General features: G+C 47.0%; 1 protein-coding gene across 2 annotated transcripts in view; it reads left to right on the top strand.

The window, feature by feature from the left end:
• Window positions 1-4,264: 4,264 nt before the first annotated feature.
• The window catches only part of Tead1 (TEA domain transcription factor 1), a 214,866-nt gene continuing 192,702 nt past the window's right edge, over window positions 4,265-26,428 (top strand). For both annotated transcript variants that reach the window (XM_052201066.1, XM_052201060.1), the window contains exon 1: window positions 4,265-4,435. The gene's annotated coding sequence lies outside the window, so the exon portion shown is untranslated. The remainder of the gene's footprint in view (window positions 4,436-26,428) is intronic.

Genomic DNA, 26,428 nt, shown 5'->3' with positions numbered 1-26,428 from the left:
ATGTTCCAGAGGACCTGGGTTCAGTTCCTAACACTCACACGGTGGTACATAACCAGTTCTAGATGATTGATACCCTCTTCTGGCCTCTTCAATCACCACATACTCAAGTGGCACACAGACCTACATATAAGGCAAAACACCAGACATATAACAACAACAACAACAACAACAACAACAACAACAAAACAGCCAAGTGGTAGTAGTGTAAATCTTTAATCCCAGCACTTGGGAGGCAGAGAGGCAGAAGGATCTCAAATTCAAGGTCATAGCAAGTTTGAGGGCACCTCAAGCTATTTATAATTCTGTCTCAAAAAAAAAAAAAAGCCAGGCAGTGGGGGCACATACCTGTAATCCCAGCACTCTGGGAAGCAGAGGCAGGCAGATTTCTGAGTTTGAGGCCAGCCTGGTCTACAGAGTGAGTTCTAGGACAGCCAGGGCTATACAGTGAAACCCTGTCTCGAAAAAACCAAATCTAAATAAAAATAAAAAAGAAAAAAAGAAGAGAAAAAAGAAAGAAAGAAAAAAGAAAAGAAAAGAAAAAGAAAAAAGTTGGATGTGATATTCGTGGTGGTGCACGTTTTAATCCCAGCATTGGGGTAGTAGAGTGGTGAGGTGAGGCAGAGGCATGCTGATCTTTGGGAGTTTGAGGCCAGCGTAGTCTACATAGTAAATTCTAGGTCAGTCAGGTTATTGAGTGAGGGGATGTCTTCAAAAGGAAAGGAAAAGAAAGAAACAGAAGAAAAGAAAGAAAGAAAAGGAGGAAGGAAGGAAGCGAGAAAGAAAGAAAGCTTAATTAGTAGAAACAAATTATTGTTACAATGTATTTTAGCTTGGAAAGAAGTAACTTTCTTAGGCATGCCCTCAGGGTTCTATCAACTCAGAGGAGTGGGACTTCTTTCTCAAGGAGATGTGTCAGTGTCTTACTGTCTCTCTGCTACAAGTTAGCAGTGAGCTTCTTTTGGGGGAAGGCTTAAGGGAAATGGACTTCTTGTTTCATTAGATAAGTGTAAGGTTGGTAGGGTAAGTAAGGTTGGGTAGGGGCTCTTCAGGCCACTGGTCTTTTAAGTTCTGTGGAGTGCTGCATTGGGGAGCCTGAGAGGCATGGCTAAGAGCACTGAGTCTTAAGTGGAGCTGCCTGGGTTTACATCCTTGGTCTGTATTTACTAAGCACACAACCGAGGCCAAGTTATCTTACTTCTCTGGTCCTCAACTTGTCTGTCTATAAAATGATAATAATAAAAGTACTTAACTCGAGACTGGGAGAGATGGCTCAGCAGTTAAGAGTGCTTACAACTCTCAGTTTCCAGTGCCCAAAGGACGCAGCTTACAACTGTTTTAACTCCTTTTCCAGAGGAATCTCACTCCCTGTTCTGGTCTCCGAAGGTACTGTACTCACATTAGCACTCCCCCTCCATATACTCATAATTTAAAATAAAATCTTAAAAAACAGTACCCACGTCATCATGGGTCAGGTGAGGCAATGCATGGGCAACACTTAGAACAGTGCGAGGCATGGTAGTACTTTCTATTTCTTTCAGGAGTGAGAAACACAGGCCTCGAATATCAATCGGAACGAATCTGGATTTAGGCTTTATTTTCTATCCCCTACTTGTCGTTTCTCATCTGTATAAACTGTGGTAAGAATTACTGCTTTGTGCAGGTGCAGTGGGATTAATTGAGATTGTAAATGCAAAATACTAGAGGCTAAGAATGAATTCGATTCATGAAAACTGCTATCAGGTGGCAGGTGGCAACTGCTGTTTCCACCCTCAGATAGGTTCAACTGCTCCTAGCTGGAAACTCATAGGCCCTATGTATCGACCAAGGCAGAAATGAGGAGAACACAAAGTATGGGATAGATGGGTAGAGAGATGATGTTGGACTTCCTATTTGTGAGCAAATCCTAGACAGAATAACCTTAGCTGAATGAGAATTAGCCACTATCTCATACAGGTAACTCTGACCAGAAACTCACAGATGCTGTGAACTAACACACCAAGTACATGTATCATAGCTGGACCTTGTGGCTTCAGGATCCTGGGAAGGAGATATCTAGTTAACCAGTCGGTCCCTGCCCACTCTGTGCCCCAGCTCCTCCCCCCCCCTTTTCCCTTTTGTCTCCCCTCTCTTCCACACAGGATCTCTCAACTCTTCACCAATACTCCTGCCTCAGCCTCCTGAATGCTGGGATTATACTGTCACTGTGCCTAGCTCCAGCTGACAGACTTCCTTGGAGAAAAGGTTTTTAGCATACATATCAAAGACCATGTGTATTGATGAAAATAAGTTGTAGAAAGTACAGGCCAAGGAGTTATAGCATATCATGATTACCTTCGGAAGTTTGGCCAAGTAATCTTTCTTAACTTCGTAGAAACGAGAGAACACTGAATTGCCAGGAGCAATTGGCATCTGAAAGGTAACCGGCCTGTTAATCGGCAAGATAAACACTGGCTTAGAAATTTACCCACAGGAAGGCCGGCTCTGCTATCAGACTTAAAAAACTCTTATTTATTTGTGTATACGAATGTTTTACCTGCATGTATATACACCATGTTTGTGCCTTGGGCTCCCAGAACTGGAGTTACACACTGTTGAAAGCGACCATGTGGGTCCTGGGAACCTAACGGGAGCCTGGTCCTTTGCTAGAGCAGCAAGTGCATTCAACCACTGATCCATCGCTCCCGCTTCTTAGGCTCTCCGTCTTTATTCGGTGGTGTTATGACAGGTTTTCTGGAAAAGAGATACACCTGCCAGAGTTTTAAAGGAAAAATAGTCGTTTCTAATACTCTGCCTGGGTGTATGAGGTTTTTATTGTCAACCTGTCACGTTACTGCATATTAACTAGAAATAATACACATTTGTACGTGATTGTGGTGGACATCTACATAGGTGAGAAATTATAGAATGTATAGAATTAAATAAATACACACTGATGTGTACAAGTTGATCTGGAAAATCTGCTTGAAAATTAATACCCCGACTGGGATATATTTTTGGTTGACATGGCGTGGGGAAGAGCTGGGTAAAGTGAACAAAGAGTCTCTCTGTATTACTTTTTACAACGCCATGGGAGTTTTCAATTCTCTTGACATAAAAATCTTAAAAATGCACTAATGAAAGATATTTTTTTGCCTTAAAAACGCACTGGTAACCGTTGTTCCGAGCAAAGGCGCTCAATGAGTCCCATTCGTTTTCCTGAGTTATGCACACTCCAGGAATCCTCGGGCACAAAACAGGCGCCATTAGTTTGTTCTGAAGCCAGAGCTGAAAGAAGGAAGTCCCGGTGCGGGAAGGGCCGGCTCCTTTCTGGGAAACTACGGGCAGCAACCAGCCCAAACTGCCAGCATGTCTGTCCCAGCCACCGTTAACTTTACCCGAGTTTCTGAAGTACTGCGGCGCCATCCACTCCAAAAACAGAGTTCAAACCGCTTATGATTGATTCTCACTTTTCTCCATAAAGGGCCGGCACGAAGCTGCTTTTTGCAGCCAGGCAAGACCTTATTTATTTTATTTAACCGGGTGCAGGATTTCTGTAGACTCAACTCGTAGCACGAGTGAACTTCACTTCTAGAAAGCCAGGACAGGAGGCGGGCGAGGACTCCGCGACGCTCCAACCCGGAGTCCGCAAAGCCCAGAATTTGCGCGAGCACCGCCGCGAACTTGGGTAAAGCGAAACGGCTAAAGGAGGAGTGGCGGGCTGGGGAAGCCGCCCACTACAGCCTCAGTTTCCAGAAGAGCAATCTCCCTTCCAGTCGCGGAGCGTCGTTGCCTGCGCACACCGGGAGGGGGTAAACTGAGGCACAGCAGGCGGAGGGCGCATACCCGGCCTTCCTAGTATCCGGATGGCTACCCCGCCTCGGACCGCACAAAGCCCTGAGCCCGCGCCATCGCGCGCGGCTTGCTCCCCCGTGGGCGCCAAGTCCCGCCCCATGCGCCCCGCCCCACACCATGACGTCACCGAGGCGGCAGGCTCCGCCCCACTCCCGGGCCGGCGGCATGACGTCACCGAGGCCCCACCCCTCCGGAGCGAGTTCGGTCCTGGCGTTCATTTCATTCCTGTCCTCATTCCGCACATTCTTCGCATCGCTCGCGCCGCGCCGCGCCGCCCGAGCCGAGCCGAGCCTCCGCGGCCCCGCCGCCCGCCGCGGGCGCCCCCCAGCACTTCGTACACTCGCTTCCAGCTCGCGGGGAGTCCGCGCGCCGGGGCCCGGGCCCGGGGCGGCCGCGGCGGGGCGCAGGCCATGCGCTGACCCCCTAGCGCGCAGCGTCGCCGGAGCGCGGGCAGCTGCCCCGGCGCGCCCTGCCCGTCCCGGGAGCCGGCGAGGCCGGGTTAGGGCTGCGGGGCGCGGGAGTACTGCGGGGAGTACCGGCTGGAGTAGCGCGGGGGCGGCGGCCCAGCGCCCCGAAGTTTGCCGCGCCCGCTCGGGCGGCCGAGGTAAGTTGCGCGCGGGGCGGACTCGGGGGCGCGGGCTGTCTAGGCGTCACCGCGATCGCCGCTTTGTGTGCGGCTCCCAGAGGGGAGCGGCCCCGTCGCCCTGCAAGTTGGGCCGCAACCCGCGCGGCAACAGGCGGCCCCGCTCGCCTTTCTGCGCGCCCCTCTCTTCAGCGTCCCTCTCCCGCGCACCTCGCTCCTTGTCCGGGAAGCGCCGAGTTCGGCGCGATCGCGGGTGGGGAGAGCGTCCAGCGCGCAGCCTAGAGCCTGCAGCCGGGTGACTCCCCCGGCGCCCGGCCCCTTCGGGGTCCGCGCCGATCCGGGCTCCTCCTCCCGGGAGATGAAAGAGGGCTCTTTCGCCCTTGCCGCCTCTCCAGAGCTGCCGCCGCCGCCGCCGCCGCTCCAGTGCACATTCAAGTGGAAAATTTTCAGGAGTCAGCAGAAACATTGTGTCCAAAAAAGACTGAGTCGCACTTACCACCAAACCCGGGAGTAGACTCTCCCTGGAAAACTTCCCCTTGGTAGGAAATACTGGGGGATTTGTTTGTTTATTGGAGGAGAAACGATCCCCAGGAGGGCCAAAAAAAAAAAAAAAAATTCTGGGGACACTTTTAGCCTTTGTTCGCGGCAGCACCACTTGTTTTCAAAGTCTAGAGGCCCGTTTGAAAGAAAGTACAACTTCTAGGAGTTTCCTTTTTCTTTTTTAATGCATTTTTTTAAAATCAAAGCTACATTTTAAAAAGTGGAAAACAATGAAGGGCTCACACTTATCTTCTTCCCGTGAAAATAAAACCCAGACTAGTTTTCCTCGGTCTTAATCGTCTTTCTTTTTAAGGATTTATTTAAAGTTGAATGGTGTCACCCGTATAAAAATATTTATGAAACAATGAAATACCAGCCACCAGCGTTTCTCAGGAGGCTTGTTAAGTTCTTAGAAGCTGTCTGTGATTTACAGAAATGCAAATTGATCTCAGCGCTGGAAACTTACAGACAGATATTCCAGGAATCAGTAGTGTAGAAAGGCCGGGTTTAAAATAGCGCCATTTGAAAGGAGCCGAGGTCCTTGCAACAAAATAACTCTGTAAATACGATCATATTTCAAAATAGTGAAAGGAAAATATTTCAATTCCTACAGATAATGCAAAGTAACAGAATCTCAGTCTCCTCCACGCCTTGTGGCCTGAATTCGTTCTGGAAGTTTAGGTGGTCTGGTGGCTTAAAGTGTGCCGAGTGCCTGCAGGTGGTTCCCTCGGTGGACAGATCCTTCCCATTAGGGAGACTCGATCTACCCGGAGCCGAGGGGTAGCTTGTCTGTGCAAGCCTGAGCTTTTGGGTGGGGGCTAATCTGCCTGAGACTGGGGCTGGGAATAGTCCTCAGGCTGTACAGACTGTGCCAGGGGCTTCCGCCTTTCAGCGGAGTCTGCGCTTTTCTGTGAATAGCAGGATCTTTGGGCCCAGGCACATCTGAATGCTTATAAGGGCCAGACTTAGATCCAACTTTGGTAAGAATCTTTCCTCTTTAGAAGGAAACAGTAGACCCAGTTACAATATGATTCCGGAAAGACAAATGCGTTTAGCTGAACCTTTGTCAACAGCAAGGTTTTAAATTGTTGATGATTTTAAGGGGAAAGGCATATTTTTCTAATCTCAGTATTTCCATAAATGGTCATAAGATATTTTTGTGTAGTATTTCTTTGAATGTGTAACTCTGTGTTGGACTCTTAGGTTTCAGGTTTTCAACAGGGTTTGCAGTTCTTTTATTTGTTGTTTGTCTAAAAAATGAGCTGATAAGCTGTAACTGTCTCCATTACTGAGTCTTGTGCATGTCCTTAGTAAACCATTTTATTTTCTGTTTAATGGCAAGTATTGTTTAAATTGAAAATTTAGGGGAAATATTAGAATACTTTTTATTTTTTAAAAACAAGTTTGAAACAAAGCCAGAGAGACACTTTGCCTTTACAAAAGAGTAAAAAAAGGGATGGGGTGGGGAAAAGGAGGGGAAGAAAGAATCTTTGTGTGAGTTCCTTCTTCCTGGGTTTTTTTTTTTTTTTTTTATAAATTCTAGGGAACATTCTGGGATCATTGGAGATTTTGTACAAGCACAGGCCAGGACTCACCAGGACATGTATATAGTTAGTGACCTTTAATTTGAAGCAGGCAGACATTGTAGCATAGTCTGACCCAGGCTGCAGTAACCGAATGAGTGACTCTTGCTTGTGTGTGGTACATACAACGTGTGCTTCCCTTACAGCACTGTGACATCGTGAGGGTGGGCCTGCAGGAGTCACCTGGTGGGGAGCTGGCTTCTGGTTCTTCCTGCTTTCTCTCCCCCTCTTTACTGTATACAGCTGGGATTATATGTTCACATACTTACTTTGGATTCTGGCATTTTCTGATTTGGGAAGACAGAAAACTAAGACAAAGATTTTATTTTATTTTTTTTAGGTTCAGTAGTGCATAGTCTTGATTTTAGACGACATGTAGACGCAAATGTAAGAAGGTATATCTTTATGGAACTTTCTGTGTCTAGATTGTGTTTAGCATCATATTGTCTGAGGAAAGGTATGTAACAAGGGCAGTTGAGTGGTTGGAGACCCCAACTGTGAGACTGGCTGTTAGCAGCATTAGGAAGTTGTTGCTGGCTTTGGAAATAGATAGCTCCCTTCCTCCGTCCCCAATCTATGGATGGACAAGAAGAGCCTGGGCATTTGTAGGATTACTTTCCTCTCTAATGTCATGTGTTATGGATTAATTGTGAGTGTAATTAAACTGCTTGTAAATGGAAATTGTGATGGTGTCTTATTCACTCCCGAGGTCCATGTAGATAACTGTGGGATCCAGTGGGCTTAAAAAGAATAGCCGTATCTGTGCAGAGAAGTTAGCGCCCGTGCTTCAGAGCTGCCATTTTAGGTGTTTGGTTCTGATTCCGCATAAAGGGAGCACGAAAGCAGAAGTATATGTGTGTGTGTTTCTGAGTAGAGTAACAGTCCGTTTGGACTCTGGAGTGGTACAACTTTTGAGTAGGTTCTTTTTTTTTCCCCTTTCTTCATAGGCTTAAGAAATACTGGCTAGCCCAAGTGCTCAGGTTTCTCCCCCAAACTGCAAAAACACCCTCATCATTTTTGTTAATGAAGGCAGGTTTCTCTTTTGTCACTGGAATTGCAGACTGTAAAATCTTCTGAATTCTGTAAGAAAAATATATTGTTGCTCACCCTCATTGACTGACCACCATAGGCTGCTCTTGACTCGCTGGCCACTGCCGTCGAGTTCTGCAACTGCAGCTGTAGCTGTGTGCTGCCTTTTCTTCTATTAGCTGTGGAGGCTTCAGATCCTCTTATTCTTATGTAGGGACCTAAGTCATGTAGTGTTAATATGTTTTATTTGTTATTCATCAAGGTGATAAAATAAAGCAGTTCTGGTCAGTCCTTAGCACTGGCTCAGGGCTGGGCTTTATGGTAGACACTCATTTAGATCCTGTTGTGTGGCTACTGTGCATATCTGAACAGGGTGTTTTTGCCCTTCTGGCTTCTAGGGCATAGTGGGTCTACAGTTTTGGAGGATTTTTGTTCACTTTCAAAGATGTGGACCGTGTTGCCATTTTTTTGAGGTTCTCTTTCATGGTTCTCCTTAATGCTGGCCCACGTTTGGACTTGAGGTTGGAATGGGATCACTTCTTTAGATATGTTCCAGTTTTGCACCGGGGCAGAGGAGGAGAGTTTTGAAATGTGCATTTTTTTTAAAACTTGGTCCAAGCAAATGACAAGTTTTGGTTTTGCAGGGCAGTGATTCAAGTCAGGGTTGCTCAGAGGGTGGGCTGTTCCATGAGTCCCAGTTCCCATTTTGTTCACTTACATATTTGGGTGTCTTAGGATGGTTTCCTCAGGCATAATGCGCACACACACACACACACACACCTACACACCTCTTTTGATTGGATAATGGGAATGGTATTTCAGAGAAGCCATCTTTTCAGTTTTGTGGCAGCCCAAAGGAAGGCTGTGTACCTCCACTCCCTTCAAGCTGGTGTTTTCTATGTTCTTTTCTTATTCACACTAGTTTCTAAGGGTCTGTCATATGATCTCATTAGATTTGTTTGTTTGTTTGAAGCAGGTCCCATGTATGCGGCCTTCAGCTTACTTACTATGTAGCAGAGCATGATCCTGGACTCATGATCTTCACTCTTCTGCTCACATGCTGGAGTGCAGACCTGCGTCAGTCACCACGCGGGGTTTATAGTCTACCCTTGCTTGGGATCGCACTCCGGTCTCATGCATGATAGGCAGCCCCTGTAACAACTGAGCCACACGTCAACCCCCATTAACATTTTTTTAATGGGGAGAGACAGAGTGTTGGGAAATGAGCTTAGCCATCAAGATGGACTAATTTACTGATGAAGAAGATAAGCGTCCACCTCTGCAGGGGGCAGTTCTGGGAGTAGGCATCTGACAGGTCTGTATGTACTTTAGCGCTGAGGCAACACACAGCAATACTACTGATAGGTAAACTGAAAAACTGCTCGTAATGGTGGGAAATGTTAATTATGCGAGAACATACTGAACTTATATTCTCTGGCATGAACTTTTTAAAAAAACATACATTGATGCTGCTGCCTTCTTTAAAAAAAAATATAGGCACAGCTTTCTAATTATCATAATCCAGTTCAGCTTCTCCCGGATGGAGTTCAAGTGCAATCTCAGTTTAACTTGAAAGGAGATTCTTTTTTGAAAATATTTAAGAAAATTTGAGAAGTTCATCCAAGAACGTTGTCCACTTAGGTGTGGGGATGGCGTGACAGATGAAAGCAGTACCTTTCTTCGGAAGCTGCCGTGGGTATTGAGGGAGAGGAGAGCCTTCTGTCTCCATTTTTAACTTTGAATCACCTTGAGGACCTGCTTCGAAGGGCAGCTTTTATGTCACCTGACACTGTAGCCGCACAGTTCTTATTGGAAACCAGTGTCTTTTCTCTAATAAGTGGTCAACTAGATAAGTGAATATTTTATGATCATCTGCAAAGACAGGAAAATCTCTGAGAAGACACACAGAATACTTAAGAATGAATTCATTTGACAAAAATCCCGGTCAGCCTTTCATGCCAACCCAAGCCTTTGGAAGGTGATACCTGCTTGCCTTCACACCGTGATTTCCTGATGGCTTTGACAGCATCCATTCCAGTGTCCTATATCCTAGAATTTTGCTATGACCTTACTGCCTTTTTCAAGGAAAACGGAGTTAATGAGGAAAGGCCAACTTTGATGGCCCAATTCCTACTGCTGAAGTGCATAGAGAACCCACAGAAACCAAATGACTTCATTTGCTCTGGCTCCGAAGAAGAACTGAATTCACTTCCATAGTGGTGGAATAAAAGAAGCCAAGTGTTTTAAATAGCCACTCCCCGAGGCCCGCCTGGCCAGAGTGGTTTTTTTTTTTTTTTTTTTTTTTTTTTGAGAAAAGAGCATTGTCTGCTCCTGGGCTAGCTGGGAGCCAGCCTGCTCACCCTCCCCCACCAGCCATGTTCTAATTCTGAAGTTGACATCTGCTTTTCTTGTTCACCTGATCTGTCCCCATCCACAAGCACATAAACGGCACACATCTATGTGCATTCTGCAGGAAGCCCTGGTGTCTGCCACGGAGGTGTGTAGTGTGTGTTTCAAGTCCCCGCTGGGGGACACACAAAGCTAACAGTACAAAATAAAATGTAAACACCATAGCCAGGCGACATGCCTCTGCTGCCCAGCTTCCGTCCCACCACAGTGCTTCTGGGCAAGCAAGCCTATTGTTGTGGCAGCAACAGGCAGCAGAAGTTGGGGCACCATATGGTCCACGAGGGCCTCAGATAAGCTGTCTACTGAGTCAGCTTATCAATAGCACTTTGATATGCCTTGTTTTTCAGATCACCCATCACCCAGGCTGGGGTGTGCTGGGGCCTGATTCCCTAACCATTGTGAGCCCATGTTTCCTTTGGAAGGATTTCTTTCAGTCTTTTCCCCCTGGCTGCCTCCTCACCTCAGAGCCTCTCTGAGACAATAGTGGTTAGCCAGTTTCCCATCAGCTGCAGGGATGAGGATGCTGCCCTGGGTTGGTTGTGGTTGGCAGACCAGCAGAGAACAGTGTTCATTTTTATGCTGGTAGAGCTAAGGGTTCCCTTAATTCAGAGTTGGCTTTTGCGTCACGTACTAATGAGATAGCATTACTGATGTTTCTAGTATGATAAAAGGTTTCTGTTATACATGCTGTAAACTTCCCTAGTTTTCTTTCACCTTCATCGTGAAGTGCAAAAAGGAATGACATGTATGTCTGGGACAGGCCAGTGATTTGGAGACGGGAAGGGGCTTATTTTCTTAACCAGGAATTGTTAAGAAATGCTTCTAGAATATCATTTAGGTGTCAGCAAAGCTGAATGCAAGTCAGCTTTCAATACTGAGTCAGCTTATTCAAATTATTTTTTTTTCTGCCTTCCAAGTTTATCCACAATCTCTTATATACACATGAATTTCACAGTGTGGTTGCCGGTCCTTTTTTGTGATACTATAGACAAGCTCCAATGGTGAGATACTATATGAGATGTAGTCAGGAGGAAGTGATGATTTTCAATCATCTTTCTTTCCTTCAACTTTAATACCCTTTAATTGGAGAGAGAAAGAAGTCCATTTTCATCAGCTGTATCTAGAATTTTACAGATTATTGGAGATTCAACCCCAAGATTCAAGCCTATTGATGAGTGTGCTGGAGCTGCTGAGACTGCACACATTACATGGTGTAGGATGTTTGGCCACGTACATGACCACTGGCTTCTCAGCTGCCGAGCAGATGTCTTTGTCTCAGTTACACATGCCTGGGAAGTTATGGTGATGGTTTCCCATCACCTCCCCACCTGTGTGTTCCCCCCTACACTACCCTTCAGGTCCCTCACCTGTTTTCACATTTTGACATTTGGATTTGTAATTGAGGGCACACAGACCCATTTAGGGGCCGACTTCTGCTTCATACATATCCTGGTCAGATTCTACTTCTGCCTATATTGTGAACACTGACCATCGAGTTGAAGGGGGCTGGGTTCCCTAGACTTCTGGCACCCTAGAAGACCTCTGAAGACAGCTCAGGAGAAGGGACTGTGTTCTTTTTGCTTTTCTTTTACCCTGTGATAGAGTCAGAGCAAGTGGTTCCTCAGTTACCTGTGCCCAGGAATTGAGAGGAATCTTCCTGGAATTAAAAAGCAATGTACACAAACTCCTGCCTTTTAAAGAAATATTATTGATTGTGTGTGTGTGTGCGCGTGCGCGCACACACACACATGCACCATCTTAATGATCCATCTTTTTGTATGAAAGAAGCAGACCCGCCTCTCGTGTGTGTCTGGCATCACCAGCTCCCCTGGAGAGGCCGGTAGTTGTTAGTTGTTTCCAGATGTGATTCCTAGGACTTAGAGCAGAGTTCTGCTCTGGCTGCTGAGGCCCTCCTCTGAGTGGGATATGCTCTAGAGCCCCTCCTGTGCATTTAAGCACTGAGGGGCCCAACAGCAGTTCTGAATCAGACTTGCGGGGACCATGGTGCTCAGCTTCTGGGCCTCTTCCTCATAACTCTCCAGTACCTGGGCATCCAGATGCTCCTGAACTTTGGAGCCGCTGCTTACAACTGTGTATTTGAACAGTGACAGCTACTTGGTGATCAGGAAAAGACAGTCATGAGCAGTCTCTGGGCCCCCTCCAAGGCAGATATGCAGAGGTAGTGAGAAGCCAGTGGGGGGAAGGTATGTGTATTGAATTTCCTGAGTTTTAAAGGGCAAATCTTTTCACTTTTGTGGTACTAAGCATCACCCCTCCCCCCTTTTTCTCTCATACCTCCATTAGGTTACATCCTCAGCCCAAGAGGCATTTTTATCTTTTTTTCTTTCTTTCTTTTCTTTTTTTTTTTTTTTTTTTCTTTTTTTTTTTTGGTTTCTCTGTAGTCCTGGCTGTCCTGGAACTCACTCTGTAGACCAGACTGGCCTCGAAATCAGAAATCCACCTGCCTCTGCCTCCCAGAGTGCTGGGATTACTGGCATGCACCACTCTGCTGGGCGTTTTTATTTTTATTTCTTGCATCCAAGGCTGGTTTGGAACTCAACATTGTGCCCTGAGGATGACTTTGAATTGACAGTCCTGTTTTGGAAGTAGGTGTGTGTGTGAAAGGGAGAATTTCATGGCTGGCCATTTGGTGGTTCTGATCTTCCACTTGACTTCAGATACTCTTCAGAGCCTTTAGATTGCACGCAGATGTCCGGAGACAAGTCAGTAGTAAGCACACCTAAGAACGTCCTATCACCAGGAGCAAGAGCCGGTGGCCTTTGGTTATTCCAGGCTGTCTTGGCTACCATGACCTTGGGCAGATCATTCTGTCCTTGGTCTTTGGGATCTTCACCCGGAAGTTTCCTCTCCTCTCTCATCCCTTCCCCCCTCTCCTTTTAGGGCAGGGTCTTTTAGTGTAGCCCAAGTCGTGCTGGAATTCATGAGCCTCTTGCCTCAGCTCTTGGGATGCTGTGTGCCTTCCTATCTGTAAATCTGTAGAGAAAGCTCACTGGGTAATAACCACCGGTGAAGCGCTCGCTGGAGTCTTGATTTGACAGATCAGACTTTCAAGGGGGTCAGCATGCAGGGCGGCTCCTCCCAAAACCAGGCTCTCATCCAGGCAGGGCTCCATAATCAGCTCTGCAAAGTTTCTGCCTTCATTGCTTGGAACCACGCTCCCCAGTACTGGATGTGGAGGATTCCATCAGCAAATATATGATAGTTGGAGTTACCTTTGCAAAGTGGGAATAAAGAATTAAATGAAAAAATTTCAGGAGATAGGCGATTTATATCTTTCCAAAAGAAAGGCCTTTTGAGGCTTCCTTCCTGATTCTGAGCTTGGTGTCTATAAGTTCTTTTGGTGAGTGTTGGAAGGGGCCGTTTCCTTGGGGAAACAGTGCAAAGGGAGGCAGAGAGGGTCACACACAGTTAGCTCAGGCCTAACTTCATTGTTCTCTTTGTAAGTTTAGTTTGTACTAAAGAGCTGTGGCTGACCTGGAACTCATGTAGACCAGGCTAGCCTCAAATTCTGCCTCCTGTTGTTTGGCCTTCTTTGAAACTCTGACACTACTTTCCTCACCTGGAAAATGGCGTTGGAGTGATGCGTCCGCTGGTCCGAGGCTGCTGTAGCAGGCTGCAGGAGTGGCTCTCATCTCCCTCCCCCCAAAGACCCCACTGTTGGTCTTTGCTCCTCTAAGCCTCCCCTTTTCTGGATCAGGTACATTTCACATGCTAATTCAGGTGCTTGTGGGGGTGGGGCGCAGCTTTTTTTCTCTGCTTATTTGTTATTTGCATATTTAAGGGGACAGGGCCTTTGTTAGCCTAAGTGATGAATGTCTAATTCCAGGTATTTCCAGGATAAGTGAGCCGACTCCTAGACTGCTAGACTCACTCTCGGAAGCCAAATCACCTGTTGAGTTGTTTTTTATTCCTTTTGTTCTTTTGAATCCTTTCACAATTTCATGTGGGTAGTTTTTGAAGTCAGCTGTTCTAACTGGTCCTGGTCTGCTCAGATTCTCAGCTACAGCTCAGGGTGTGTCATCGACCCTGAGTTTTTAGGTCACTCTGGCTGAACTGGCTGAGCAGTTTGATTGCTCTGTGGGAGGGAGCCTGAGCCAGGGACCACCTGCATTTTCTCGGCTTCCTTTCCTTATCTCTTAAGAAGCCATGCGTGGAAGGGCGTGCTGCTCAGTCAGGTTTCCCAGTCTGAAAAAGTTAAAACTAAAAGTGTTTCCTGGAGGAGAGTGGTGGGGCCGGAAGGAGGCCTTCAGGGGCGGGCAGAGGGACAGCAAGATTTCAAAACTGGACAAGGCCCTCTTCCCGGCTTTCCTGAAGACGGTGTGTTGGTGTGTTGTATACTCTCAGAGGTTAACTTTTCCAGTGTGTGAATTGTATGTCCAAACTAATGAACCCAGGATGTAGTCACTGCCCTGACTGTCCTGTGTCACACCCTGCCGTGGCCCTTGAGTTCTGGTGGTGGTTCAAGCAGTTAGTATTTAGACCCAACGAAAGGAGCTTGTATCCGTTTGCTGGGTTTAGTGAAGGAGGGACAAGAAGACCCAGAGAGATCCTTTAAAGCTGTGGCCTTCAACCTTCCTAATGCTGTAACCCATTAATGGAGTTCAAGCCATAAAATTATTTTGTTCCTACTTCATAACTATAATTTGCTACAGTTATGAGTTGTAATATTAATAATATGCAACTGCAAAGAGGACTGGATCCATACATAGGTTGAGAACTTCTCTCTCTCTCTCTCTCTCTCTCTCTCTCTCTTTCTGTCTCTCTGTCTTGCTCTCTCTCCGTCTCTCTCTTTCTTCCTTTTTTTTTTTTTTTTTTTCCTTTTTTGAGACAGGGTTTCTCTGTGTAGCCCTGTAGACCAGGCTGGCCTCAAACTCAGAAATCCTCTGCCTCTCAAGTGCCGGGATTAAAGGCGTGCGCCACCACTGCCCGGCCTGGTTGAGAGCTTTTATAGGGACCCACAAGGAAGGGCATGTCATATGGAGCATATTGGGTTGAGTATAGCCCAGTAGTTGTCCTGGCCCAACAGGTACCAAAGACCTGGGTTCTTCCTACTGTAATCTGAGCCCTGCGAGTCAGAAGTTGGCAGATCTCTGAGTTCCAAGCCAACCCTAGCTATATAATGAGAACCTGTTTCAAAACAAAGTGTAGGAAATCTTTCACTTACTACTAAGTGCTAGTAATGTTGAGTTTTTGGCTCCCAAACGATGAATGAATGCCCTTGTAGTTATTGATTAAATTTACTTTTTTTGTTGTTTTGTTTTTGTTTGAGACAGGGTCTTATGTAGCCCAGGTAGGCATCAGACTTGCTTACCGGATAGCTAAGGATAACCTTGAGCTTCTGATTCTCCTGCCTCCGCCTTGTGTGGTGCGATCTAAACTAGGGAATTGTGCTTGCTAGGCAAGCACTCTTGTCAGCTGCTCTTAAGCTTGATGGCATCTAGTGAAATGACATCATGAAGGATCAAGTAGAAGATGAAGTCACCTTTGGACAGCACACGGGCCGCTTGCCCATTACCATGTCCAGTTTGTAAATTGTAAGGTGGTGATGGGGGAAGGAGTCTAAGTCATTTTAATTGATAGCTGAGCTTTCAGCCTCTGCACTCTGGTTTTCTTCACGTTCGAGGGGCTTTTCTTGCTTCCACATCCTCCAGTCCCACCCTGATCGTCTCAACACTGTGGCCGCTGTTTCAAACTTCTGCCCAGGGTGGCTTGTCTCGGCACCCTGTTCTACTTTCAGAATCCCTCAGTTCACGGCTGTGGTAGAGACTGGCCATGATTAGGGTAGAAAGAACAGCATCTGGACAGGAGGTTGCGTGGCTCTGCAGTATGCCTTGTGTGTGTTTCAGATCCTGTCTTGGAGTTTGTAGTCCCGTGGAGAAGGAGTAGGGGTCCTGAGGCTTCCAATGCCTTCTTTAGTTCTTAGGAAGACCGGACTAGTGTCCCACACATGGGTGGAGAAAATGGGGTGGAGTCTGAGGAATGTGTGGAAGAAATCTTTGCCCCAAACCAAAAGTCAGTTTGAATCATTTAGTGCTAGTGGGTGTTTGTCTTTGAGACAGGGTCTCACTCCACAGCTTGCCGGGCTTGGAACTCACCCGGCAGACCAGGTTCTCTGCCTCTGGCGTACCACACCCTGCAATGCTGGGGCTTATCTGCTGTGCTGTCTCGATGTTTATTCAGTTCAGTGTCTTTGAGGTTCCGAGGGAGACTGGAGCCCCAGGATTTGGTCTTTGAGCCCAGGGAACTCATCCTTCATTGGTGCTGGTGGGAGAGGGCATTGGAGGTACTCAGGGAGTTCGGGGCCTGACTCCTCTGCTCTCTGCCTGGTGGTGTAGGAGCTTTGTTTGGGAAGCCTCTGCCATTGTTTTTCTGTGGCCTCAGGCTTGTTCTGGGGATGGGACTCAAGGCCTCTCAAGGGTCAGGCTAGCGTTCTAACCTGCTGCCAGCCAACTACTGGGCTTTAGATCTGGGGTGGTGTTCCTGGTGTCTGTCTGCCCCTGGAGCTGCCCGAGTGTGTGAGACGAGCCAGTTCACCCCTCGTCCATTTTTGTTGTGATAATTCTCGGGCTTCCCTGTGGGAATTTGGGTAGGGAGGGGAGGTAAGCTCTGTTTTAAGCTGGTTCTTAAACACCAGCCATTCAAATGTAGAAGCTCCATTTGTAATTGAGACCCGTGAAGAAGCTCCTGGAGGTTTTGTGAGCCTCCCAAGGTCACTTAGCCTGTTCTTAGATATGCTGGCTAACAAAGGATTTAGGATTAACTCACCTATCAGGTTTTATTGTGGAATTTGAATGAGTTAAGGTAGTCCTTGATGTGGAAACAAAGAGACTTCTCTGTTAATGGTTTTGCCTAGGAAAGAGGATGGATACTTTATCTCTTTAAGTTCTATTTTCTCCATCTTGAGTATAAACATGTGGTTGAGATCTTAAACAGTTGGGTGTGGCCCAAGGGAGCCTTCTATTTGTCTGACTGGGAAAGAGCAAAGGTCAACTCTAGCTTTTGGCTTTAGTTTTTTAGGGCTGTGAGGACCTGAGACTGGCCTTTGGAAGTGAGAGCAGGGGTCTGTGTGCTTCCTGCAGCCTGTGGGGGAGGGGCGGGTGTGGTTGGGAGGCTGCTCTGCCCCTCTGGTCTCTGAGCTGGCAGTCAAGGTTTGTCTATGCTTCCCCCAAGGCTCCTTTATGCAAATGACTCCTGCCTGGGGTAGGCTGCCCCCAGGTAACCTTGATGGATTCCGCCCCCACCTTCCCGACCTGGTTATCGCCTGCTTTTCCGAGGCTGAACTTGGAGGTGGTGTGGACCCGAGGGTGGTATGTGGTATTCATCCCTAACACTTTGGTTTTTAGAGAGAACGAACGGTTTGTAACTGCTTGCGCAACTCTCCTTAGGTGTGTTGGTGGTTGGGGTCCCTGCTTGTCAGTTGTTGTGGGCTCTTGTCTTTCCCTCTGGCACAGCCAGCCCTCTTCCCGGTCTCTTTAGATGTTTGTATTGCAGAGTTTTGGTGTGACCCCATCTTAGTTCACTTTTGGGTTTCTGCAAATTAGCTTGGCGGGACGTCCATGCCATCAGACATAAGTCCTGCCCTTTCTGCTCTTGACACTGTGACCCAGTTGTCCTCCCCTGAAAAGTGGGGGAGGCAGTAGTGCTCCTGCGCCCAAGGCCCATGAACCCTCACCAGCCAGCCTTCAGGAAGCCTCGCTGTGTGTCCCTCCAAGCTTGCCTGAGCCTCCGGTTCCCTCTCCCCCCCCACGTCTCCGTCCTGCTAAGAGGGAACCTTTCCCATCTACCCCGACTGGTGAAGGGTGCGACTGGTGAAGGGTGCGTTTCCGCCTTTCCAGCTTCCCTCTTCGCCGCTCACGTTCCATCCCCTTCCCCGTTCTCTTTCCTTCTGTCTCTTACTCGCCTGCCTTTGAGTATCTTGCTGTTAGCCTAAAGCATGCACCTTTCACCCACCCATCTCAGCTCTGGGGTTACAGATTGCCGGGCCTGACTTTTCTTCCACTTCAATGGTTTCTCTTCTATTCATATTCAATCTCAATCTCTCTCTCTCTCTCTCTCTCTCTCTCTCTCTCTCTCTCTGTCTCTCTCTCAGTCTCCCTCCCTCCCTCCCTCCCTCCCTCCTCCTTTCTCCTCAAAAATAGCCACGGGGGGGGGCTTGGGGGGCATCTCTCCTCCTTCTGTTGTGCTGGAGTTCTTGGCTTAAAGATCACAGCACTCAGTGTTTTTGTAAAGAAGACAACTTGTGATTTTCATCAGCCGCCGCACTTGAGAGTTTGAGTATCTCAATGTTTGACTCCGGGAGCCTCGTTGATCCTGAGGAGCATTGGTTCTCACCTGTGGCACGGTCAGTTGTGGACTTTGAAGGATTGACATGGTGCCTTCTGAACAGTGTGATTGTAATTAGGACTGTGGTCACCGTCACTCCAAAGCTGACTTCTGCCTATCGCCTTTGCTGTCTGACTTTCTTGTTTCTATTCTGTTCTAGATTTTTAGTAACAAGAAAGTGCAGGTTAGCAGAGGTCAGGGAAAAGACCCCTCTCCCCAGCCATTTCTGCTCCTCAGCCACAGCCCTCTTCTGGTGCCTTTCCTCCATCTCTATCTTGAAGCATTTCTGGATACCATACGGGTTCATCTATGAAGTTTCAGTATGTGTTCCTACAATGATTGCTTTTAAAAAACACTGGGTGTGGGGTGGGTGGAGCTGGAGAGATGGCTGTGAAGTTAAGAGCACTTGCTGCTCTCTCAGGCTGGAGTTCTCTTCCCACTACCCCTGTCTGGCTCGTAATTCCAGTTCTAGGGGTCTGACGCCCCTTATGGTCCCTGCAAGTGCCCGTGCACAGGTACATGTACCCTATTACTACACACACACACACACACACACACACACACACACACTTAAACATTAAAAAAAAAAATCTTAAACCCCACCAAGCACAATATCACAGTCACACGGGCACCTTAATGACTGCTTGGCATCGCTACTCAGAGAGCTCCTTGATTGCCTCATAAATGTTTCCTCTAGTTAAATTGTTCAAATCAGGGTTCAAGCAAGACCAACAGGTCAGGCCTGGTTGCTGTTTCTTAAAACTCTGTGGGGTTGTGGAGATGCCTGGGTGGGTAAAGTGCTTGCCTCACAAGTACCAGGCCTTGAGTTCTCATCTTTAGAAATCACTTAAAGCTGGAGGAAGTGGCAGCGCAAGTGCCTGGAAACCCAGCATTCCCACAGCGATGTGAGAGTCTCTAGGAGGTCACAGGTCAGCTAGCCTGGAGCTTACACCAGTGAGCAAGTGTCACTGTCTCAGTCAAGGGAGAAGGTAAGAATCTTCTGACCCTTGAATCCCCTCTGTGACGTGTGTGTGTGTGTGTGTGTGTGTGTGTGTGTGTGTGTGAGAGAGAGAGAGAGAGGGAGAGGGAGAGCACGCGAGTGAGCACTCCAGTGTCTCCTCACTGTCAGCTCCATCTGGACTCCGCAGCTGCACTACATGGTAGTTGGTCATGCTCTCTGATCCATGTTGTATTTTAGCAACTGAGAGTTAGATCTAGAAGCTCTTAAATTTGGAGTCTGATCTGTTTTGGGTTGGTTTAATTTTTTTTCTTAAACATTATGTGTTTGTGCATGTGGGAAAATTATGTGTCTGTGTGTGCATGCACACAGGTATCTGCAGAGGCCCAAGGCATTGGATCTTTTGGAGCTGGAGTTACAGGTGGTTGTGCACTGACTATTGTGAGTTGGATGGTGGCGGCTGTTCCAGCCTCCAGTCATTTACATTTTTTTGTTTGACATGCACATAATGTCTGCTCTGTCCACTATGGGAACATGATTGGTTATGCTTTGGATTGCTGACTCTACAAATGGACACGCCATATTCCCACTCCATATCCCATATTTCAGTTACTTTTCCTATGTTAGGATGTATTGCTACGAGATACTTTTGCCAGCTGTTAGTTTAACCTTGCCTTCCATTTCCTTAAAAGGAAGGCAGAGTCACCCCCAAACCCATGCCTTAGTTAGAGGCAAGTGTCTACCAGTCTTCTGCCAGATCTGCCAGTCTCTATTTTGCGATCTTTGTAGTCTTAGATTCTAGGTTTTGTGATGTGTCTGAATCCATTGCGGTCCCTCGCTCATGCTCGTAGCTGGCCAGCCGCTTTCCTTGTGTCCCCGTCCTGTGGACACCTTCCTCAGACCCTGAGCCTCCCTCATCTCAGCTTCTGGTGAACTCTCTGGTTTACGACAAGTGTCTCTGCAGTTTTGTTCCGTCTATGGGAAGAATTTTGAGGTCACACTTAGTTTTAGCCAGGGTCTTTGATACCATGCTCTGCTTTGGAATTGGACCTCACTACTTACATCTACTTCTTGATTTATCTTAACGCTTTCTGTGAATTCCCTTGCCTGGCTCTTTTGGTCTCCTTTGCTGTTTTCTCACATCTGCTGATTACCCTGTGTTTTCCTAAAGAAAAACTCTAGTCAGGAGCAGTGACATGTGCCTGGACATGTGCATTTAGGAGATTGAGGCAGGAGGATCCCCCCCCCTCCAGATTCCAAATCTACCAAACATCCCCCCCCCCCCCCCCCACTGAAGACTAGCCTCTTTTTTTTTCATTGTGGTTCATGGTTTGACTCCAAAGACGAAAGTTCCTTTCCCATGTTTCCTGTCTTACCTCCGTCTACCGAGCCAAGCCCAGAGGACATGCCTCACTCCATGGTGACTCTGGGTCCTGCATACTGCAGGCTTTATTTGAAGATGCTACTGGGGGCATTTACATACATCTGTTCAGTAAATACTGTATTAAGTCTGTAAGTCCTCTGTTCAAAGTATTTAAAACAGAATGTATTTAATGTTTCAGTCATTTAAAGAATTTATCACTAATTTATTACCTTTATAAGTAAAAAATATCGACTTTGTAGTTCCCAGCAGGTCTCCCAGGAGCATGGGTATTGCTTTACTACATTATGGGAATGTGCTAGCAAGCTCTATATGTCACAAACGAGTATGTGTTTTTTGTTTAACAAGCCTGTTCCTTTTTTTTGTTTTGTTTTGTTTTGTTGTTTCTTTTGGGATTTGCTTTTTTCGAGACAGGGTTTCTCTGTATAGCCCTGGCTGTCCTGTAACTCACTCTGTAGACCAGGCTGGCCTTGAACTCAGAAATCCGCCTGCCTCTGCCTCAGGCGTGTGCCACCACCAGCTACACCTGTTCCTTATTTTTAGTTATTCTTGCCTTTGCTTCTGGAAATTGTTTCACGCTCATGTTGATGCATCACTTAGGTAGATAAAGCTGTGTGTGTGAGGCAGGGGGCTCATTTTTTGAAGGCACTAGCTATAATCTCTTTAGAAGTTCAGTTGGTGCTTGGGCTTTCAGCTTTAGCGGGATTCTTTCTTGTTGGCAAAACAAAGCCATGGGCAGTGCAGCTCAGCCTAGAAACAGCGAGCGAGTGAGCGAGCCAGCAAGCCAAAAGTAAGGGAGTAAGTAACCTCCCTGGCCTGGGAAGCCATATGCATTTACTGTCCCCCACTTCACAACCTTCCTTTAATGGCCCCTCTGTGCTGTGGGGACAGTGTTACCGGGTATGTCTCCATCCTCTACTCCACGGTACCCAGAAATAGGTGCTGACCCTCTTAATTCACAAGGCAAGTCTCTGCCTGGAGGGAATTTTCCTTGCCACCCCATGGCTTCCCAGCACAGTGGAAGCCACAGGAGGCATTGCTGAAAGCTGTCAGAGAGAGCTCTGGATAGGAGTCACTGACTGATGGAGTAGCTCTGCTGCCCAGTGCCTGCCAGCCTGCTAGCCCCTGCGCTTGGCCTTGCCTGGTCACCATGCTCTCCCATCCACCCTGTGCCCTTGTTTTCTTTCCTCCCTGTCCCCTCTAACCCCTCCGTGGGACCCAGTTTGTACTGATATCTGTAAGCGCCTACGAAAACCCCCTCTTGAAACTTGCCCCTGTGCTTCTTGTCCTGTATTGGTGCTGGGGAGGAGACTCCAGGATCCATGGGTCCTGGGGTCTCCTCCCCAGGGGCATGGAGCTGAGAGTCCCCGGTCCCCCCCCCTCCCCCCACCAGTGGACTTGTCTGGATAAATTGATGGAGATTGTTGGGGAGCATCCAGACATGCAAGGTTTTAGTACTAACAGTTTTATAATATATTCTTTGGCAGTTTCATGCATCTATAATGTATTTTGATTATCTGTGTCCTCTATGAAACCCTCAATGTCCTTCTTATTCACCAAACCCTTTCTTCCCAGAGAGCCCCTCCCTACTCTGGTGTCTTTTGTGACCCACTGAGTTTAATTAGGGTTACTTGTATGAGAATGGAGGCTGTTGCTTTGCAGAATGTTGCTCTTAAGTTCCAGACTGTATGTTTGCTTGTATGTGTCTAAGCACGTGTATACATACGTGCCTGTGTATATGCAGAAGGGAAGGAAGTCTGGTCAATTAAGAGTAGGAATAAAATTGCAGTCTTCCTGCTTATATAGTGGAGTGTTTGTTACCCATTGCATATTATTGGTCAGCTAGCCTCTTCTGGGTCTCTTTCTCAACCAGTTTCATCCAGCCACGTGCTTCTGCACATCTTGGGTATATGGAGTCTCAACCTCACATGGGCCGAAATTAAAATATGCTCTGCTAAATCTATTTATACATCTAGGGGAATGATGTCTGAAAATAACCCTATCCCACCTGTTATCCACTTTGGGGAAGTTGGGCTGTTGTCAAGTCACAGTCTGTGGATTAAGTTCTGATCACCAGTGCCACGTGGTGTTCTTCACTTTCCCTGCCTCTGCCTAAGGAATGGTAATCTGGTGTCCTGTTTATTTTGCCCTAAATAGTCATTTGTACTGTAAGAATGGAGTGTGACTTCAGGTTGGTTTTGAAGTTCCCCAGTCTTTGGGTCAGAAACATATTAAAGGCAGTATCTTATCCATGAATCATGGGATGAGTCAGTTCCTGAAACCACTACAAGCCTCATAGTTCTTGGCTACAAGTAAAAGCAGGAAATCCAGGCTTCAACGACTTCCTTTCCCAGTCCCGGGCTGTAGCGGCGGGGAGGTTCCGCTGCCTGCATGGGTGTCTGAGGAACAAAGGCTCTCAAGTCAATTTGCTGAAACTGTTTATAATTTGTGGTCTTGCTCTGAATCTCAGGCTGTATTGATGCTCCCTGATTTGCTGTAGAGCCCCGCACAGCCCAGCCCAAAAGACACAGACTAAATCCCCAGAACTGCTGCCGCCACTCAGGGCACATGGTGCCAGGAGTTCTCAAACCTGGGAGCTCAGGAGCAGATTTCTTTTGTTTCTTCCCCTTGTGGGGGAGAGACTGATGACCACAGAGAAACACAGAGAGGGAGAGGAGCAGACAGATACATCCGCTCTACACACACACACACACACACACACACACACACACACACACACACACACACACACGAGGTGGGGGAAACCCAACAGCCTCTCTGCCTAAGCTCTGGCCTGTATCCTGATTTTTTTTTTTTCCTTGCAGTTGACTTCCTGATGCGCAGTCTTTTGTGCCTATTCCTTTTGCAGGGTTCTAGCCAGTCTTCATTTGTTTCTTGCTTGCTGAAGCAAACTATTTTGTGAACTCTCCTGAAGGAGTGAGGGAGAAACACGAAGGAAGGAAGCAGTCTCTAGGAGCTCTGGCTCTGCCGCTGCGAATTGCCTTTTTTGGAACCTTTCACAGTTCCCCTCTGATAACTGGTGTTGGTCGCAGATTATGCTTTTTAAAAAAAAAATAAAAAGGACCTGAAGGAAACCTCTGTCTTCCTGCTAAAGGTTTTATGGAGTAGTCTGTCCTTGGAAATTCTGATTGGTCAGCAGGGCAGTGAGAAGCCACTGAGAAATAAATAAATAAATAAATAAATAAATAAATAAATAAGTAAGTAAGTAAGTAAGTAAGTAAGTGCCAGCCGTAAAACCCTGTCTTAAAGTGGGGACTGTTTCCAGTTCAAGCCTTTGTGAAAGGCCAGATGCTCTGTCAGTCCCTAGAAAGAAAAAAATTGTAGCAAATGAGAAAGTTTCTCTAGATTTTTATTTATTTTTGGTGTTGGGGACTGTAGCCCAGTGTTTAGCATGAAGCCAGGCGGAGGGTTTTTATTAGATTTTATGCTAATCCGTCACTTGTGTTTGGGGTGCATAGGAAATATTCTGTCCAGATTGAAGGACTCTGAAGGGCTTTGTGAGAGACGGGTTTATTTGATCTTAGAGGCTCCCGATGCCAGCTTGGTACATGACCCCTCACCCCTTCATGTTAGGTGAGCTGTGTGGAAACCATTCTGAAATCTATTTCCCTTACTCAGGTGGGGTGGGTGCTATCTAACCATAGAGGGACTTTCGGCTCAGGTTGCTTGGGTCCTGAACTGAGATATATAGTTTGTTGTTATTGCTATTGTCTTGCATTAAGCAGAAAACACCCCTTTTTTATGTAGATTCGAGGCTGGGGTTAGAGACTGAAATCTGTATTGCTTACTGTCCGTGGATCTAGCTTTTCATTGGGTCAGGGATTGATTCATTAATTAAAATCAATTTAAATGGATTTGTAAGCCTCCTGTAACAGATTATCTTATTAGCTACCTCACAGAGCAGCCCATGATCAGTGAGGAATGTGTTTGTTTCTTTAGGTGCAGAAAACACAGAAGATGGATTGTGAAAAGTTCGGTGGTATTTGTCGGGACGGGGCCCTGGCCTATAACCTCTTCTTCAGATGTCTTCCTATTGCAGGGAATTTTTCCTGATACTGCCCCAGAGTGCTCCAGCTTTGTGTATTTTGTATGTTTTATATATGTTGTGGTTTTTGGTTTTGTATCTTAGATATTTTCTGGTGAGTTTTGTGTGTATTGTATGTTACATGTTGTGTGTCTTGGGCTGTTTGTGTGTTGTGCATGTCATGTCATGTGTGGTGTAATGTGTGTGTCTCTTTCTAAAGGCTTCTAGGACCTTTGGATGTATGGCTAGGATCTGCTGCTTTCCAGGCAAGATCTCTGCTGAGAACCTTCCTCTAAGGAGACAAAGAGGAACCACAAATAGATTCCCATTTGATAACAAATGTCTCCCACGAACATGTAAGCTAAAAAGATGTCTACCTGTCGCTTGAGGGTCTGATGGTAGAGTCCTGTTCCTTGGACAGATGATAAAAATTACAAACCTTGCAAACCTTGGGCTGCCAGCAGGGTCAGCTGATGTCATTGATGTTGATGTTTTTGCCATCACACCTGACAGGTAGATGCTTTCAATAGGAAGACCAACTTGCCCACAGGTCCTCTGATGTTAGGATCAGAGAGGCCACCTGACCCAGGCTTGGTCACCTCTGCTTCTCAAACTCTTGGGGCCCTTGTGTCCATAGAAGCATGGGTGAGGCTGTGGGACTGAGGGCAGACAAAGTGCGTGTGCAGAAGCCTGGACAGACTTCTGGAAGGCTGGCATTTCCTGTTTCCCATCTTCTTTCAGGAGAGATTCTGGTAAACCTGTTTTACAGTGAACCTGTATCCTTCCCCACTTGCCCCTTAGGTGAGAGGGAGTAGGTGCTGCTAATGGAGCTAAAGGCTGCCTGGTTAACAAACTTGTGAGCACATATGTCCTATGGAGTGTTTTGGAAAGGCAGCTTCATTGGATAGTTGTGTCCCCAAGCTATTCTGCCTTGGTCCTTGTTCTCCATTTGATCTAAGGGACATCATTGGGGACCCCCGTTCCCCTCCATAACAACTGGCTCTGCCCTCCACTGCCAGTCTCCTGCCTCCATTTTCTGCTGACTATCCACTCTGTGGATGGGTTGAGGTTGTGCAGAGTGTGGTTCCAGAGTGCTTGGCAGGTGAGGAATTTTTCCAGTCGGCCTCAGGGCACCATAGAGTTCTGGCTAGCTGAGCATCTGGCAAAGAGGCGAGCCAGGTGTGTCATTAGACTTGAGCGTCCTGCCTGGTGGCCCCTCCCCTTGCTTCATTCCATCTCTGAGCAATATGGAAGAAATGTTCTAGAAGCCTTTGGCAAGTGCTTGCCTGTGATCAATTGTATAAATATGCAGTGCACGTGAGGCTTCCTATGTCAGAGTCTTGGAAATTCGGTGAGTTTTACTACTGGAGGCTTCAACAGCAGAAGCCCAGGGACTCACACACTGGGAGGAGACAGACTTCCACAGGTTGTCTTCTGACCCGCACGCAGGACACACACACACACACACACACACACACACACACACACACACACACTGTGGCAAGCATTCGCCTACACACATACACTAAATAAACAGGCACAGTAATTAACTAACAATGATAATAGAATATATTGAAATATTGAAATTTGCTTGAGGGCGTGGCGTATAAGGGAAGTCAGCAGAGAAGATGTCACCTCGGAGGCAGGAGGGCAGCCACCAGGTCTCATTCCTAACCTCACTCCCGCTGAGTTATATCTGACTGGTTGGTGCTGTCAAGTATTTTAA

This window comes from Apodemus sylvaticus, chromosome 1 (assembly GCF_947179515.1).
Source record: "Apodemus sylvaticus chromosome 1, mApoSyl1.1, whole genome shotgun sequence".
Classification (NCBI taxonomy): domain Eukaryota; kingdom Metazoa; phylum Chordata; class Mammalia; order Rodentia; family Muridae; genus Apodemus; species Apodemus sylvaticus.
This window is presented reverse-complemented; position numbering and strand designations above follow the sequence as displayed.